General features: G+C 40.3%; 1 long non-coding RNA gene across 1 annotated transcript in view; it reads right to left on the bottom strand.

The window, feature by feature from the left end:
- LOC144589059 (uncharacterized) overlaps positions 1 to 11,761 on the bottom strand; it is a 29,479-nt gene extending 17,718 nt beyond the window's left edge. Inside the window, exon 1 of the long non-coding RNA XR_013544941.1 lies at positions 3,230 to 11,761. This is a non-coding gene — a long non-coding RNA (uncharacterized LOC144589059). The remainder of the gene's footprint in view (positions 1 to 3,229) is intronic.
- Between the last annotated feature and the right edge of the window lie 449 nt (positions 11,762 to 12,210).

The raw sequence follows: 12,210 nt of genomic DNA, 5'->3' as shown, positions 1-12,210 counted from the left end.
ATACCATCAGCCCAGTTAGAAGTTCCAGGTTAGTTTTCTTGGAATGATAGTTAATGGGGCATTTGTAATGACTGAGTTGTTTTTCAGATGTACATATTGAACACAGGTGGAGGCAACCAACATAAACACTCCAATAGACACCCCAATCTAGTATAGTACTTTATGTCAGGTTTCTAAAGCTTCCAGAGATTATTGCTTAGTTTATATCACATGTCAGATCACATGTCCAGGCAAAGGCCTATTTCCTTCTCTTACAGTGTTATCCCTTCAGGCATACAAATCTTTCGCAGCTACATGCCTGAGAAATTAGACATGAAAAATGAGCCATGCTGCCTCCCAATGACTAATGAGAGAAAGAGAGAGATTATATCTGTGCTGTATTTCAGCTCAAGACAAGCAGACCCATGCAACCATGGATTAATATATGAGTAGAGTTGTAAAATGACAGAAGGCATAGCCCTATTCCTCAGACACAATAAATGATGTACTTGCACTGTTACATGTCTCCATCTATCACCACAGCTAGAGTAGCAATCCGTGATGGCAACTACCAATAGCCAAGATGTCATTGTGAGATTATTTCCTATCCATTCTATTTTCCTACCTTAAACTGGAGACCTAATCCCTATTTAAACTAAATGCTCTGATGAATACCTACAATAGCTTCAGCAAACTATAGTTAAGACCTAATGCCTGCCTAGTGTTTTACTAAGATGAAGCGCTGACAGGCTTATAGTAAGTCTTACAGAGGAACCATGCGGTACTGAGCCCATCACTTTCACAGTCTAGCCTTTGTACTTCAAGATGGTATGAGGCAAAAGACAAAAAAAATGGTTCAGCAGAAGCTCTGTTTCTCAGGACTACTGAAAGCATGAAAATATGCCATCCCACCCATGGTTCATTAACACCACATTTCCTTTTATTCACTAAAACAGTTTCCTTTTTTAAGTTAATGAGCCTTTGTGGTCACATATGAAGTTCCTCCATTCTGATCCTTAAAACTGCACACAAGCCAAGGGATTAGTGGTCTCCGCTATTTTTGAACAACAGATCTGTATCCCAGGCCAAAAGCCAATCAACAGGCTGCATTTTTCTTTAAAAGGGATGTGCACTGACTTTGGAAAAAAGTTGCAAAACTATCTGAATCAGGCGTATTTGTACATTTATGGTTGATGGCACTTCCAATCACACCATGGTTGGCTAGCTCCCCCCAATAGATTATAGAACTTTATTCTGGCAGAAAAGGGGTTTAAAATAATAGCACCAGGAGGAAGTGCCATCAAAGAAGGAGACGGACAGTTAACTATCCAATTGCCAAGACCCTGGGGAAGGCTTTAATTTATTAAAAAAATTGTTAACATTTAATGTTTAAATTTTAAAAATTTAAAGTTTGTGGTGTGGACAGCAGGGATACTAGAGGTCCTCAACACCTCAGAGGCCACAAGGGGACTTTTTAAGGCAACATTTTATTTTTTTGAAAGAAAGAAAAAAAAGAAAGAAAGAAAGAAAGAAAGAAAGAAAGAAAGAAAGAAAGAAAGAAAGAAAGAAAGAAAGAAAGAAAGAAAGAAAGAAAGAAAGAAAGAAAGAAAGAAATTTTGTGGGGACAAGTGCTGGGAGGCAGGAAAACTAAGAGAACATATTTGGCTCTCCGTGACATATTGTAATTGTTGTAAGCCACCCAGAAACCTCTGGGTAGAGTGGGCGGCATATAAGTTAAATTAAAAATATATATATTTTCCATTAGCATGGCTCCCAGGAAGTACAGAAAAAAGGGCACAAGGATGTTGATAAGTAGGAATGTACCATTCTTTCTTTTAAAAAAAAAAAATCAAACTCCCAGTATTCTTCAAGAATTACCCAGGCCAAATTCTGGCAGCTCCTTCTCACAGACAATTACCTCCATTTCACTCGCCTGGGAACAGGCCCTATCGTCTAGGCTGTCTCAGGCCTCCTTCTACACAGTGGTTCTTAACCTTTTTGGAAGAAACGCCCCCTTGAGCCATTAAGGAAGTTATCATCGCCCCCCTCCCTGAGGTGATGATATATTACCTACCTACCTACCTACCTACCTACCTACCTACCTACCTACCTACCTACCTACCTACCTACCTACCTACCTACCTACCTACCTACCTAGTCTCCCTCCCCACCCGGGTGCAAGGCAGCACTTCACAGGGCGAGGATGAGGACCCAAGAGACCCTTTCCTTCCACCCGATCCACACTCAGTGCTGCCCTGAAGGAAAAAGGTGAGACGTGGCAGGTAGAAAGAGCTGGATCATCTGGCGGCGGCAGCAGCACCAGATCTACTGCCAGCACTGCGGCTACAGTCGCCTTCACAGGTTTGGCTCACTCCAGCACCCCCCTACCGCCCCCCTTCTGTTCTTTCGCCCCCACACCGCCCCTTTTTGTTCTACCGCCCCCCTGAAAAATGAAATCGCCCCCTGGGGGGCATTCTTGCCCACGTTAAGAACCACTGTTCTAGCACAAAAAGGAAACTGCTGCAGTGCATCCTGGGAGTCTGAGGTCTTTGTGGGACCCCTATATAGAGCTAATGGGCAGCAAGCTACACCTCTCACAAGCAACTAGGCCTCCCAGGAAGCCCTGAGACAGTTTTGTTTTGTACTGGTAGTAGGCCTGAGGCAGCCTAGAGAATAGAACCTATTCCAGGTGAGTGAAACATAGGTGGGTGTAGATTTGTGTCTGTAAGAACTCAGCCTTAGGAATTCTGGGAGTTGCCTTCCCCCCACCTGAAAAAAAGAATAGCACACACACACCCTAATTGTGAGAGCTTTGCCTATAAACTGGAAATCTATCACATTCCCAAAATTGATGGTGCACACGCAAGCACACACATTCCTAGCTCATAGCCCTTTATTTCCCCCATTTTCCATTTTCCCCTCCCAGTCAGGAAACATAAGAGGACCTACAAATAGTTTTAGAGAACAAATCAATTCAGGCCACCTCCGAATCATCTTGAGGCAGGGTGGTCCCAATTTGTATAGCAAATATATAGATACAAAATTAGACTGGATACTATATCTATACAGAAGTTAAAACAAAGTAAATAGAACACCACCGTTCTATGTAATAACACACATTTCAAATAAAGAAGACTCTGTGTTGTTCCCCATAATAAGGAATTTAGTAAGTTTAAATTCATAGCTCCGGGAGCAAAGCAGAAGAAAGAACTGGCAACAATTGGCAAGGCAAGGCAAGACTTTAATTCACCTGCCTTGGGTGCATAACTTTATGGAGAGTCCAGAAGTCATCTTCTTCCACATGCAATTCTCCCTTGTTTTCCCATCACTTTAATTAGAAAGGATGTTTTCAGGAAGCACAACAATAGAGCAGCTACATATTTGCAAGGATACTTGTAGTCAAAAAGGGAGTTTCAAGGCTCACACAACTGGATCAGCAAAGTCCAGAGTGGAAACAGGAAGGGTGGGAAGTCCTGTGGAGAGCTAGGCAGGAGATACTGTACAGAAGACAAGAGCTCAGAAATGCTGTAGCTGGTTAACAAGTAATGTATCTATAACTGGTTACTTATTGGTAGCAAGCATGGTAAAATGTAGTTACAAAATTACAGGGGAAGTAATGTACGAAATAGTTACAAAATTCTATTTTAGAAGTAACAAGTAATGTTTTCTACTTATTTTGAAATACTGGTGATTTAAGATATTTTCAGGGTTTATATTCCCTTATTAATTCTATGCAGCAATGAAAGTATTTGGTTTTGTATTTTGACAAATATTAACAGCACAGAGTATCAAAATTGGCCATTATATGGTATTTCCTTCCATTTTTCCGACTGGGTAACAATGGCAATTAACAAGCATTCACAAGAGATGGGGTAACAAATTATTTATGCAGTGATGCTAACAACAATGATAATATCAACCTGGCTGCTGAGAAGTGCTGAAACAAGTTATTTTTTAAAAAATAAGAATAATAGTAATAATGCTCCAACCTTTGGCCATTGCAAATAAAGTAGCCTAGCACTTCTGCTTAGAACTGAAGGCTTCCTAAACAGAGCCTTTAGAACCCCATGCACATAGAGTTGCAGGCCATCACTGTTATCTAAAGCAGTGGTTCTTAACCTTTATTACTCGGATGTTTTTGAACTGCAACTCCCAGAAACCCCAGCCAGCACAGTTGGTGGTGAAGGCTTCTGGGAGTTGCAGTCCAAAACTCCTGAGTAACCCAAGGTTAAGAACCAGTGATCTAAAGGACTGGTCTATTCATGAGCACTGTCCAACTCACAAGCAATCCTTTACTCATGAGGAGTCCCTATTCAGCAGAATGGCACTTCAACATCTCTCAACTGACAGAGTCTACCCCTTTAAGCAGTTGTGCTACCTTGGGTAAGGGAGTCAGTATAGACTTCTGAATATCTTCATCCTGAGCAGGATTTTTCACTATTGGATTTCCCAATCTCCCCACATTCCCTTGATGCAAACCATTTCTGATCATCCTCCACTAAGAATTCATCCTGTAGGGGCATATGACTTTTATTTGATGAGAAGGACAATTGCATGTCCTTCTCTGGCTATTAAAAGCCATATTTAGTGATCTCACAAGCAGCTTCTTTCGTTTTCTGTCTTCAAGAAGACTTAGGGAGTAGTACAGAGTCTAGAGTTGGCCACCCGTTTTTAAACTTTAAAGGTTCCTACTGGAATGAGCCTCCCCATATACAGTATATTTTTCATAATTTACCCATTAGGCGGCTGTTTATCAAAGATGGTGAGGGAACTGTGGGACCGCATGAGAAGGGAGAGCTGTCCTCTGCTGCCACCTACTGGGTTGTAAAGGAATCAAGCACAACTCAATAGCAAGCAACCACCTGGTGCACAAGCTGTTCCACAACTGGAATTGTCAATGTAATTTTCTTTGTCAGAAAGCAGCTGTGGGAGCTGTTGATTTAAATGGGGCCATGTTGTTGGGAGGGGGAGGTTGACATTGACGTTCTAAAAGAGCCACCTCTTAAAACTGTTTTAGCCAGAAATTGGAAAACAGAAAGAAACATGAATTCACGGTGGGTGAAGTGTTCCCTCGATATCTGCCTGCAATCATGTGAGAAGAGTCCCAGACAAACAAATTTTCAGCTCTAGGCTTCTCTCATTGATTTCCAACAGGCCAATCCTTAGGCGTAACGCTGGATGTCTAGACTGCAGTTGGTTGTTGGTTATTGACAATTTGCAGAATGGCGGGAGGAAAATTCAAGGGATGGGGCATTCCAGGTGGGGCGGTAGAAACCGCCTGGAAATGATGGAACACCTCAGGGTAACACAAGGCATAAAAGTGGTAATCCAGAACTCTAGAATCTTCCTCAAACATCGCATGCCCATTTTCAAAAGCTTCTTGATGGCATCAAAGGCTCAAAACATAAAACTGTATGAAATTCAAATTCATCACAAATTTCTCCATGTGCTTATATATATATAAGTCACATTGGTTGGCAGGGCCAAATATATTATGGATGAATAAGAATACTGTGATCCAAAACAAGTCAAAAAGAAAAAGTAGATGTTGCTAAGATTTTTGTTTAGCTTTATGCATCATGGTTTCCCATATACTAGCAACTGAGGTAATATTGTTTTTTGTAAAAAGAGCTGCCAATTTTATGGAATGTGCACCACCATAAAATTGGTTCATGGGTTTGTATAATATATACACTTCTCCTAGAACCATAGTCTTTCTTCTCCCACTGTAATACCTTGTGAATTTTCCACTGATGTTATTGGGTGAAATGTTTGAGGTCCTACACATCAGCATTTTAGTGAATTTGGTAGGTTTAATCAATTCAAAAACTCAGGGTGCAGTCAGACAAGCATTTGTCCAATGGTTTGGTCCAGACTGGGGATAGGCTGGTTCTCTCCTTTTCCCAGAAACCTCATGACATGCAACCCATCATGAATCAGCCCACCCCTGATCAATGCCTGCCTCCAGTTTTTCGTGTCCCTGTCAGAGGCTACTATTCCTTTGGTGTAGGTAGGATTGCTCTGTTTTGTTCAGTTGCAGCATGTGCCTGCTGGAATCAAACCAAAGCAGTGGTCCCTTTGCTGACGTCACTTAACAATCTTGAAAAATAGAAATCTTCCTTTCTGCTCACCTATTAAGGGGAAGGGAAAGGATGTTTTGCATTTCTTTTTCATTTTTGATAATGCATCAGCAATACTTTGACAAGGCTTTTAAAAAACCTTTCAGTGTTGTGCTGATATGCTGTGTTGATTAGCAGCAATTGAAAAGAAATGGAAAGCTCCATCTTCCTGTCCTTCTCCTTTCCTTTTGCAGATGAGTGGAAAGGAAATGTCCCCTTTCTCAAGATCATAAAGTGGCTTAGGGAAAGAACAGAGGTGGAGACTGGAGGAAAGTTAATTATTATTTTTTCTTTCCCTTTAAAGAGTTACTTATCAAAAACAAAGCAAAAAATCACCCCCTCCTGTCTCCTCCTCCATCAAGCCACTTAACAACCTTGAAAAATGGGAAGTTGCTTTCCCTTTAAGGGAAAGGATATTGTTTTGGGGCATGCTAAACAGGCTCCTGTAAGGCACAGAATGGCTGAGCCTTGTGTGTAGATGCACTTTGAGGTGACATAGTGCACCTCAAAGTGAATGTTTTGCATAATCTAGACTGATCCAGGCTAGAATATTTTGACCATCTAGTTGCACCCTCAGATTTTGTTCTAGTTTTTGCTGGGATTTTAAGAACTCTATTCACCAATCCCCAAACATACAGTATATTATACCTGTTTTACATTGTCTGATGGTAGTCAAAGGAAAAAAAAAAACACCATATGGCATTTATTTAATCCATATCATATTTTGGGTTAAATCCAACATATTAGTGCCAGCTATAGCAGAAATACTGCATCACTGAGAGCTACATAAGTGTTGATCTAGCAAAGCCCTTTGATTCAGTGAGTCTGCTCTAGCTGCATCTAAACAGATTTGGCTAATTACGATGGAAATTAGCCTTTTCCAGTTGCTGATGGCCTCCATCAGAACATTGAAGTTGCTCACCAGTAGTTAGCACTGGAGAGATGAATGAGGAGTCACACAGACCATCTAGTCCCAGACAATCATCCCCAGTATGATTAAATTATTCTTTTGTTTATTATCATAAATTGTTTCAAAATTTGCATCTATTTTAGAATGTATTTTAAAGAATTTTCCCATATGCCAACATTGACTCTATAGGAAGCTACCAAGAATGGATGTTGGAATACTTCCATTAAATGGTAGTCATGTTCCTCTTTTGTTAGAGCATTTCTTAGGATAATACAGTTTGTTGAAGATTAAGGGTGTTACTTCCCCAAAATCCCAGGGATGAAAGAGTACAAGGCATGATCAAATCATATCATATATCATATCATGTCGCATATTACATTGTTGTTGTCCTTGTTCTTCTTAGGGTTAAATATTTCTACTTTATTTAATTTAATTTGGACTTTTTTAATGTTTTATATATTGAACAGTAAATATATGAAAAGAGTAAAAGATCCAAACGTAGTTTTTCTAGCTCTTTTCCTGTGTAGAGTAAACTAGGAACCTCCCAAGAGAACCCAGAGAGGAAATGAGGATGCAAAGTGCCACAAACAAAAAGCTATTTTTAGTGGCATCGGGAAAGGAGATACTTACAATATGTGAGAAACAATATGAGGAAGCTACAGACCTTGATGTCAAGGGAAAGCTGATATTCCTAGTGTGCTGACACACCTAGTGTGGATGGAAGGGTGTCATGATAGTCCCAGGCTTCTCACACTTCTGAGATAAGGTCAACACAGATCTCAGCCTCCATGCCTTAAAACCACAGGTTAGATTCTGTCTGGAGGCAAGAGTGGGCATGGGAGTATGTGAGTGAGTGAGTATAACTGTAGATCACGACACAGGCTCTAATGTGTTATTTATTTATTTATTTATTTATTTATTTATTTATTTATTTATTTATTTATTTATTCATCCATCCATCCATCCATCCATCCATCCATTCATTCATTTATACCCCACCCATCTGGACCAAAGGACATGTGTGATACCTACCTACCATCATGTTCTGGAAGTAGCCTCATGAGTCAAAAGGGACACCTTGCAGCTGGACAAGGCTCATCTTCCAAAAGGGGAAAGGCTGCTCTCTCTGTTCCAATCATGAGCTGGCTATGCAGACAGTGAGCTGGCAAAGTGTGATGATTTAAAAGATTCTCCTACTCCTTCACTCTGATCACTGTGAGAAAGTAGATCCTGCTTCTATTTAAGAACATGCTTAGATGTTAATTCCACTGCATATGTGGCTGCTCTACTGCCTTCATTTTCAAATGCTTCTGACAGCTGAAGCTTTAAAGCTGCCTGTAGTATATGCTCAAAGACATCTAGGCACTACTCTCTTTGGATCCTTGATGATGACGGGCCCATAAATAATCCTCATCAGACCAAAGTGCGGTAAATTTCATTGAGCATAATCTTGTAGTCTAAATTATGCTTGCATAAGGATGACATCATCCACTGGGGGAGATTTTTCATTAATTAAAGAGTTCCTCCTTCTTTCCCATGACTAAACCAACCCTTGTGTTGTTAGTCTCATTGTGTGCAAGATGTGGAAGCTCCAGGTCAGAGGAAGGAACTCTGTAATTATTTAAAATCTTTCCCTGTTGTATACCTAAAACTAACACAGCAGTGTTTTGGCCATTTTCTGCTGAACATTTGTCTTAATATTTGGCAGACCAGATCAGGGGTCAGCCATGTTGAAGTCTGCCTGCTGTACCAGAGTAAACCTAGAACAGTACAGTGGGATTCTACTTTTAGTTAGATGAGACATGGAAGATCCGTCTCCTAGCTTTGCTGTTCTTCTTGCCTTCTTTGGGGAGGGAGTACCCTATGAGAGTCACCTTTGATAACTTATTTGCATGAGCCTTTTGAACAGCCTTTTGGTAACTTACTGAATGAGGGAGAACTTTATTTCAGTTTGTTCTTTATCAGAATTTTCAACAATTTGTAATGGGTGTTTTTGTTTGTTTGTTTGTTTTATTTACAATTTCAGAAAAGAAAGAGGAATCCTAAATTGAGAGATTGCGGCTTTGAATATTTAAATCTTAAAAGTTTCATGTTTGAATCCCTGTGTATTAAACAGCATTGAATTTGGTTTTCCACCATTTTCTCTTGAGAGGCTCCTCATCTTTGATACATCTATTGAATGCGGGTACAATATGTCCCTCTCTAATCTGAGAACAGGTGCAGCTATTGCATTTGTCCTGTGCTGGCAGGGGAAAACTTTTAAAGGCAGGGAGGGGAATCAAAATTCACAAATCACACATTCAAGGAAGAGAGAACTTGAGATTTTAAGTTGAAAAAGAGAGGGAAAGAACACAGAGATTTTTCCCATGCCTATGTGACCTTTATGCAATATTGAAAAGGATGGGACTAAGAAAGGGCACGGTTGTGAGTAAGAGATTTGAATCAGGGAAGAGCTGAAGAGGCCAGAGCTGCTGTTGCCATTCAGACTCCTAATGGCCCTGCCAGTTTGCTCTAAGTATAATTCCTAAACGTTTCTGTTGAGGAGATGAATCAACATAGTGAATTCATGTATTTGCAATTGAATTAATATTCTGTTCTAGGATTTTGAAGATTCAGATTGTGGAAATGATTCTTCTATGTTATGGATACCCTCCCCAGTTGAGGAAGATATCTTGCATTTTTTTTTCTCTGTTTTAGTTCAAAACAACACTTTGCAATTCTACAAGCAACTTCTGCGTTGGTGCTGTTGCCAAGGTCCTGGATGCACAAATTGTAGCATTTTGTTGTTATAATTGCTCATATTGTCTGTTATATCACTGTGAATAAGAAAATATTAATTTTGTGAAATTGTGTTTCCAGGGTTCCATCAACAGAGATCTAAGTAAACTAATAACCCCCTTGAACTAAAAAGTGTTACACCTACTCCTGTCACATGGTATTCCTTACCTGAGGACATTCTCCCTGTCCTCTAATAGCGAATACGGTGATCTCAAGGCCAAACAAAACAAGAATGCAATCACTGCTCATTTTCTGTATATTGATTTTTGTTTTGTTTTGTTTTTTATAGTGTTTATGCATCACATCTCAGCTGTGAGGTCCCCAGAGTGATGCAGAAGCACAAAATGGCAAACATATTCCTTAGTTTTTCTGGTATATGAGCTAAATTGTAATTTAAAATATCGTTATGCAGGTAGAAAGCCAGCAACCATATGGCAGCTATCCTGTTTATGAGCCAGGGCCTGCTGGAATGAAGCCAAAGGTATGTGTTCAATGGTGAGAGTTCCTGGCCATCAGTCTCTTTTGCGGTTCAGCTGACAGACAGCTTATTCACTGCACCAATGTTTTGAAATAAGAGCATCTGTTTTCTCTGCTACTAAGGAACAACATGGAAATGCTCCTTCCTGTCACTCCCATATCCCAAAGTGATGAAATTCTTACCTCATGTTTAACCACATTGACTTAGAATTAAGTCCCATCCACCATTTATGATTACAATGGAATTTACTTCCAAATTGATAGCTTTTGGAATCTGATTAAAACTGTTCTGTTGTGCAAGTGGGAATATAATCATGAGTGTGTTTACTCCAAAGTACAGTAAGTCCCACAGAGACCAAGAAGACTTATATTCGAACAGCCGTGTATTGAACTACAGTCTAAATGAATGAATATCATTCTAAGACAGGCCAGCAGAACTTTGGCATTTTACATGTTTTAGATGACAGTTCCCACAATCTCTTTTATGTGTTTCAGACTACAGTTCCCATCATCCCTTTTGATTGCCCATGCTAGCTAGGGCCTCTTGGTCTTAAAGCATCAAAAGTTCCTCAACCCTGCCTTAAAATGTTGTTTGGACCCAAGACCGATTTGTGTCCAGATGTTTGGGAACAGTTGTTCAGCCATACAACTTGATCTCCGGTGACAGCTGTGTGTACTCTCTACGTCCTCCTTCCATATGTCCTGCTTTGATCTCTGTCAGAAGCTGAAAGAAACCATAGGTAGTGCCCTGTGTTCCCAAAGCCAAGATGGCAAGGGGAGATAAAAATGCACTCAGTGGGTGTCCCCTTAGCTCTGGAAAACACTTCCTCTGGAGATCCACAAAAATAAAATACACACTGACACCTGAGTGTCTTAATATATATGTTTCTAAAAACATGGCCTTGTTTTTTCCCTAGTATCTGTTAGGTCTTTAAGCAGTCACTGGGGTCTGTTAATAATTCTCTGGCTGCTTGCCACTTTCTGGTGCCACTGATTCTGAGGAACATTCAGTTATAAGGCCTGGTTCTATATTTAGGGCAGGATGTGTCCAACCTAGATTTATCGCTGCCTTATTTGAACATGATACTTTTACCTTCCAAGTTTACATTGGCAATGTCATGAATCAACAAAGAGGTAAAAATAAGCAAGTGTTTATTATTTATATCCACTTGTATTGAAACACACACGTGTAACCTCTAGGTCAGTCACAGGAGAGGGAAGTTCCCTTTAGAAAGGCAAACAGGAGAAACTATTTCTTCCAAAGCTGGGAGCTTCTCTTTCTTAAATAAAAGTGTATATTCCATAGCCCCCGGGAAGCTCTACCTCAGTTTGCTTCATTTATTCAGAAACGCACTGAAGATTAAGTGACTATAGAAGGCTGTCTCCTATCCAGGCATGTCTGTGTAAAATGCCAAGGCACTGTCAGAACAGCAAACAGGCTACAGAATGGTTCCCAACTTTGAATCCTCAAATGTTCTTGGACTGAAACATCAAGAACCCATCACCACTTGCTGTGCTGGCCAGGATTTCTGGGAGTTGTAGTCCAAGAATATCCAGGGACCCAAGGTTGGGAAGCACTGGGATATAGGATCTGACTTAACCACCACCAAGAAGAGCTAGGTTGAAATACTAAACGTGCTTGCTTCTGTAGAACCCTAAAATTGGACAAATCAATTCTGCCTTGGACAATATTAATATCAGATAGAAGATGAACAAAAGCTTTAACTTTCTGAAACCATCCATAATTAATGCCCAGAGTCATGATTACAGACCTCAGCATGTCATGATCTTTATTCTTCTTATAAGTAACTTCCCCAGAAGGTTATGTGTGGGGAGAAGTGAATACATTTTAGAGAAAGTCACGTAATAGTGACTAAATGCCAATTCCCAGTTTTGAGGGGGCTGCTCAGGCATGATGCCTTCAGTGGAATACTCCTCCCAAATGGG

This window comes from Pogona vitticeps, chromosome 4 (assembly GCF_051106095.1).
Source record: "Pogona vitticeps strain Pit_001003342236 chromosome 4, PviZW2.1, whole genome shotgun sequence".
Classification (NCBI taxonomy): Eukaryota; Metazoa; Chordata; class Lepidosauria; order Squamata; family Agamidae; genus Pogona; species Pogona vitticeps.
Note: the sequence above shows the minus strand (reverse complement) of the source record. Positions and strands in the feature narration are given on the sequence as shown.